The following is a 5000-nucleotide window of genomic DNA, read 5'->3' as shown; positions in this document are numbered from 1 at the left end:
ACTGCGAGGGCCCCGTGGAGCGGCGGGCGCTGGCCATGGGCCGCCGGCGCACGCTGACGCGGCAGTGCAGCATGGAGAGGACTACTGCCGGGACGCGCCGCCGCACACGGCCCAGTCGGTGCACACAGGGGACTTCTGCAGCAGGGAGCGCACAGGGTCGGGCCGCAGGGGAGACTTGTGTTGGGAGGGCGCCCGCAGTGAGGGCTGGCTGAACGAGATGGACAGGGTGTGTTACAGCCCGCACAGGGAGGCTAGGGCCCAGTCCATGTCCCGACTGGGCCGGGAGCAGCCGCTGGTGTGTGGTCCCACTTCCTCCTCCTCCTCCTCCTCCTCCTCCCACGTCCATTCCATCAGCAAGCTGCCACCATGCCGTCCTCAATGTTGTCCTTGCTTGGTTTTCTGTCTGTTTTTCTGTTTTTTTTATAATGGGCACGACCCCATTATCTCCCTGATTTCGAGCCCCCCATTTATTTTCTCATTTTTAAACTCTACTGACTCTGTGGTCTCATATTTTCAGTTGTTCTCCGGCGATTATTTTATGTGTTTTGCTTGGCCTGCCACGAGCGTCAGGTGCAATGTTTTCCTTTTAATTTGTTTTTTGTTTCACGGTGAAGCTTTTGATTACCTAAAGGCCATTTCACAGGGTTTTGGCTTCTCATGTCTCGTAAAGAGGGCATGGCCACTGGAAGGCTGAGCAGCATCAACCCAGGGCTGCTGCTCTGTGCAGTGCATGGGGGGGTCGGGGGGTGCTGCTCTCCCCTCTCTAGCTGCCCTCTCTCGCCCTCTCAGTCACAGCCTTGAGAAGACCCCCTCTTACTTGTAGACTCCCAGCATGTCTGCTTCCCTATTCTGAGCTCATTCAACTCAGCTCATGCCTCTTCTCTTTTCATTTCAATCGGTCTATCAGTTGTCAACTGTAGGCTCGGTATCTGCACATTGTGCACATATATTTGATATAGAATTATATTTAGAATCTCCTTTCCAAATCCAGAAATGTGTCTTATCCATTGACTTACTAACTTGCGTACTTCCTTACGTACTTCCTTACTTACTTACTTACATACTTACTTACTAACATGATTACTTACTTACTTACATACTTACTTGCTAACATACTTACTTACATACTTACTTACTAACATAGTTACTTACTTACTTACTTCCCTACTTACTTTCTTACTTACTTACCTACTGACACACTCATGATCGCCATCCTTACTGACTAATTTTCTTTCATCCGTAATGCCTCATCCACACCATCTCTGCTCCTCTACTCCTCCGCCTCCTCTCTCTCTCTCTCTCTCTCTCTCTCTCTCTCTCTCTCTCTCTCTCTCTCTCTCTCTCTCTCTGTCTGGCTTCCCTGGCTGCTGAGGCGCTGACATGCACAGAACAAAACCAACAGGAGCAAATGGTCTTTAGCTAAACACCCCGGCAGCCCCCCCGAGTCCACGGCGGCTTGTGTTGGCGGCTCATCGGTTTCTTTGGTCTCTCCTCTGTGTTTACAACAGTCTTTTTTTTAATCTTTTTTTGATTTACCCTGCCTAAGGACAAATGGAGGCCCAGACATTTGCCCTTACGGTTTCGTAATCATCTGTGCATTGTGATTATTATTATTATTTTTATTGTCCTTTCTTTGTCATTGTTCTTCAAATCACTGTGACTGTTCTCCATGTCGCGTTGTCGGTTGTTCTGATCCACTGTGTGTCGTCTCTCCGTCCCTCAAGATCATCGGGAACTCTGCGTCCCACGGCCACTCGGACCGCCCGGACCACTCAGGGAGGAGGAGCGGCGCCCTTGGCAACCAGCGACGGCCCATCCCGTCGATCGGTTAGTGATGGTGTCATGGCTTCTCACCAGGAGGTCACTGCCTCGTCTCCTGGCGCCGGGAGACGGCTCGTGTCTAGAGACCTTGTGCTTGGCCCAAGGTCCCCGATAGTAGTCTAGCTGCACAACCCACACATAAGGGCTCCCACCCACCTGCTGTACACCGTTCCATGGTTGTTCTCCATCCATGGAAGTGTTACAATGCTCTGAGAGTTGCCTCACCCTGTCCCACCATGGCATCAAAGGCATTGCTGTTTTACGCCCAGTAACTCCAGAGGAAAATCTGTTGCTTTGTAAACCCTCCTTCTCCTCCTCCTCCACTTCCTCTTCCTCCTCCTCTTCCCCCTCAACCTCCTCCTCTGCCTACTCCACTTCCTACTCATCCTCCTCTTCCTCCTCCTCCTTATCCTCTTCCTCTCCCTCCTCCTCCTCTTCCTCCTCCCCCTCCTCCTCCTCCCTCTTGCCTCCCTCGCTAACCATTCAAGGCAATCTCATCATCCTGACTCTCACTGTGATTGGTTTGGGGGGGGGGGGGATCATGGTTATTAAGCAGCATTCGTGCGGGAGGGCGAGTGGTAGTGGGTGGAGCTTGTGAAGGTAACACTGTGATTGGTGTCCCCTGTAGAGATCACCACGGAGTGTCACAGTGAGGAGAGTGAGGGCCTCTCCCCTGGCAAGGAGGAGGGTTACTATGGCAGTGTAGCTCGGCGCAGGATATGGCGGGCTAAGTCCTCAGAGCATCAATATGGTATGTGGTCGACTGAATCTGTTGTGTTGATGCTAATGCAGGGAAGAATCAAACGAGAAAGGGGGGCAGAATGACGTTCTCTCTGTTGTCTATGCATGCAGCCGTGTGGCGAGGCTTAGGTAGGCTGGGATGATGGTGGTGCTGTTAGCCGTGGACAGAGAACTAGCTTGCCCCGCTTTTGGTAGCATTAGCTTAGCCTTGCCCGGTGAAGAGTGCTGGGGAAGAAGAGGCCCCTTTCCCTCATTTGGCCCAACTCCTCCTCCCCTTCTCCTCCCCCCCAGCCTCTCCCCTTATATGCACCTGCGGAGAATCCCGAAGCCCTGCCCCTTGGTGTCCAGTCCAACCACCACCACCACCACCACCACCTCTTCCCCTGCTGCCTCTCCTCTTGCTCTTCCCAGCTAGTATGCCCCCCCAGCCCCTCCCCCTGTTCCCTCGGACACACACTTGCTTCAGACCAAACTTTGCAAGATTGCCACTCAAACCAACCATGACACATGACATCCCTCCAGCCAGTCAACGGCATGCATCATGGGGTTCTGATGCATGATCACAAAAACATGTTGACATTTCAGTGTTAAACGCGTCTCATTCAAATCCTCTCGTTCTGCTTCAGCTACTATCCCTAATAGCTGCCCGGACTAAACAATCGCTCGTGGCATCTTACATTTTCATCTCTCAGCTCCTCGCTGCTTTGTTTCCAGACTGGCTGAAGGGTGCGTCACCCTTCTCACCCTTCCCCTCGTCAACACTGCGTAGACGCTAGCCAGTCTCTGAGAGATAAGGCGGTGAAACAGCAATGAACCAGAGTGCTATGTTGTGTACTCCTCCCTTCATCTCCCCTGATGCCCATGGCCATGGGGGGCCCCTTGCACCATACCACCCCTTGCCTGACCAGTTCTTCCCTCCCTGTGTTTGGTTGTGTTTGCATATGTACATACATCACCAATTTAATATGATGTGCATGTATTTACCTGTATGTCAATTATGGCACCCATTGCACTCCTGACCATCCCTGGAAGAAGGGATCCCCTACTTTACGTTTCTTCTCATTAGTTCTTCCTTGCCAATTTCAAGGGAGTTTTTCTTGCCCTTGTGAGGGCTTGGGTAAAGGGGGGCGACATCAATATTTGGCCAGTTAAAGGTTGGGTATGGAATTCTCTTTTTTGGCCATTTTTGCTAAATTACTTGAAATCCTTATCATAACCCACTTACAGCCACTGAGTTAGAAGTACTGACAAGAAAATTACAAGTCAATCATCTGTGGAAAGGGCAGGGCTAGGACAAAAACTCCAGCCAATGATTTCCAGAACCACCGAGTGGCATTGGACAGTAAGTACGTCAATCAACGGTCGTACTGCACTCCCCCTCCCCCGCTCCCCGCGTGACCCCTTCGTGCACGTACTCAAAGCTCGTGACCCAGAGCAAGCTTCTGTTTGTTGTTATCCTGCGGTAGCTGCTGGAGCTAGCTGACTAGGTAATCCACATTTGGACCTAGCACTAGAAGACAACCCTAAACTCGCGCATCTATGTTCGCGCTCGTGCATGATTGCGCGTCCATGTACTTGGAATGGGTGGAGTCAGAGTCAGCGTTGAAGGAGAGGGGGAAGGACCATTTGAGTTGTGTGTTTTCAAAATCTGCTGGCGTTTCGCAAATCCCATACCCAACCTTTAAGCCCTTTGAGACTGTAATGGTGATTAAGGGCTATACAAATAAAATGTAATTGAATTTAATTTAATGCATCAGCAGCATCTCAGATCATTAGAAAACATCCATACTGTGTTGGATGTATCGAATCAGATCAGATCATAACACCAAAGACATCGAGACAAGGTCCACCAAGCTTTATTTGCAAAATCTAACATACTGAAGCAGAATATTTAATTTCCATGCATGCCAGCTACACAACAGAATAAAAGAAAAAAATAACATTGAAGAATAGATCACATTGTGTAAGATTGAGCCGATCCCAGTTGGTAGGAGGGAGACTTTCAGAATTTAAAAGACTTGTCAAAATGATAAAATGATAGTGTTCTATACACTATAACTATATATAGTATATAACACTATAACTATGGCTGAGCAACTGTCCGACGCCAGCTAGCATAGCTTGACTGGCTTGAGGGGCATGAGTGGGTTGAGTGGAAGGTAGATATAATTACCGGATGTGATTTAATTGCTAACATTATAGTATAATGTTATCATATTATCATATAATAACCATTATCAATCGGAATTGACTTCCGATAATTTAAGGTTTTAACTAGTTCATTACTAGTGTATTACTAGTTTTAATACTAGTTTAAATGAATAAAAAGGTTATTTAAAGCGGTGCAGTGATTCAGTGCGCTGTATTTGTCCTCAGGAGACTCAGTAGGGGCGGCGCTCTCGCGCGTGTGTGTGTGTCCTGTGTTTCTCCAGACGGGT

General features: G+C 49.3%; 1 pseudogene; it reads left to right on the top strand.

The window, feature by feature from the left end:
* LOC130384436 (RIMS-binding protein 2-like) overlaps nt 1–5000 on the top strand; it is a 65269-nt pseudogene that overhangs the window by 50968 nt on the left and 9301 nt on the right.

Source organism: Gadus chalcogrammus, chromosome 6 (genome assembly GCF_026213295.1).
Source record: "Gadus chalcogrammus isolate NIFS_2021 chromosome 6, NIFS_Gcha_1.0, whole genome shotgun sequence".
Lineage (NCBI taxonomy): Eukaryota > Metazoa > Chordata > Actinopteri > Gadiformes > Gadidae > Gadus > Gadus chalcogrammus.
Note: the sequence above shows the minus strand (reverse complement) of the source record. Positions and strands in the feature narration are given on the sequence as shown.